Source organism: Bos taurus, chromosome 2 (genome assembly GCF_002263795.3).
Source record: "Bos taurus isolate L1 Dominette 01449 registration number 42190680 breed Hereford chromosome 2, ARS-UCD2.0, whole genome shotgun sequence".
In the NCBI taxonomy this organism is placed as follows: Eukaryota; Metazoa; Chordata; class Mammalia; order Artiodactyla; family Bovidae; genus Bos; species Bos taurus.
In genome coordinates this window covers 73,641,115-73,642,857 of record NC_037329.1, presented here as the reverse complement: position 1 = coordinate 73,642,857, position 1,743 = coordinate 73,641,115, and the positions used below count along the sequence as shown (strand labels likewise).

Below are 1,743 nucleotides of genomic sequence, written 5' to 3'. Positions count from 1 at the left end.
CTTGCCCAGCAGGAAACATGATGGAGGCCACCTGTCTAAAGAAACAGCTGATGAAGTGTTGATCTCTAGTTACACCCCTGACTTTTGACCACTGGCTCCCCTTGACCTCTGATTCCTAGGGCTCTCGCACACCTGGTTGCAGCCTGACATTTGGCCTTTGAGTCTCACCCGCATCCTTGGCTTTGATCTTTCGATCCCCACTGGACCTCAATATCCCCAGTTCTGCTACCTGTGCCCCCTGCCAGCCTCCTAATTACCCGTGGTCTCACTGAGACAACACTCCTGGGTGGCCCTTCCCCCTGTGTTTCTTCCCAGAGCAGCCACTCCATTGTCCTGTCACAGCGTCACATCTGCCACAGGTGTCCCTGTGGAGGAGTATTATACAGCTTCACAAAGAGGCTGGGGCTGGGCCAGGATGATGGGGTAGGTGAGCCCTGCAAGAAATGTATAAATAGAGCATTCCTGCCTTCAATTATCATCATCTAGCACATCATCAGAGACTATTTCTGGAAAACCCACACTGAGCCAACTGAAGGTTTCAGCTCTCATCTCAGGATTACTGCATGGCCATCATCTACAAGAAAAGAAACAAGCCAAAAAAAGGAAGAAACCAACATGCAAAGGCAGAGTTTAAGAGTCATCTGCAGCACTTGCCCTGGCAGGTGAGGCAGTGCCCACTGAGGGTACCAGTATCCCTAAGTCATAGCTGAAAATAACCAAGAAAAAGGGAGAAAGAGAGCACTCATCGGCATTGCAGACCATATTTCTCTCCTTCGCAGCTCGCTCGGCTCCCTCTGCAACCATGTCTGACAAACCCGATATGGCTGAGATTGAGTAGTCCGATAAATCGAAATTGAAGAAAACAGAAACACAAGAGAAAAATCCACTGCCTTCAAAAGAAACTATTGAACGGGAGAAGCAAGCAGGCAAGTCATAATGAAACATGTGCTGCCAGTATGTACATTCCACAGCAATGCCTTCTTATTTTACTTCTTTTAGCTGTTTAGCTTTGCAAGAGACAAAGAGGTTGGATCAAGTTTACATGACTGTGCCATCTTTTTACACATAAAGAAAGGAGAACTACTAGCAATGAGCAGGCCATGGCCTGCCTTTTTCATCTGCCTGTCTGACTGGAAGGGAAAAAAATTGTTGGTGAAGGAGAGAGTTGGGTAGAACGACTGTGAACTCTAGAGTAAAAAGCAAGCTGGTCCAAGATGTCCTGTGGGCTGTGAAGTCCAGTTTAGAGGGTCATTTCCTTTTTGTTACAATGTTTTAAATACTGCAATGCACATATTTTTAACACAAATAAAAAGTTTTAAAATGTTTTTAAAAAGTTGGGGGGAGAGAAACTGAGAAGATAATAGCGAAGAGATGAAAAGGAGGACAAAGAAAATAGGGAGAAAAAAATAAATAGGTGGCAACACCCTGGTGAACCTTGGGCTGATTCACCTTCATACAAATGAGACAGATTGTCAGGATGTCAAGATTTTTACTTAGGAATCAACCAGTTCCATATACCAAGAAGTAGATTTACATCAACCTACAGGTGGTCAACCAGTTAGACACAAATGCTCAAGAGATGTTAATAGCAGTCAACATTTATTCAATTTGACATGGGCAGTCACTGTGCTAAATGCATCATGTGTATTATTTTTTGAATCCTCATGAAAATATAGGAAATAAAAACTATGATTATTTCTCTCCTTACACATGAGGAAACATGTTTATCTATTTCCTGGCCAT

General features: G+C 43.6%; 1 pseudogene; it reads left to right on the top strand.

Moving 5' to 3' along the window:
* Positions 1-411: 411 nt before the first annotated feature.
* Positions 412-1,499, top strand: LOC132343578 (thymosin beta-4-like; annotated as a pseudogene).
* Positions 1,500-1,743: the final 244 nt, after the last annotated feature.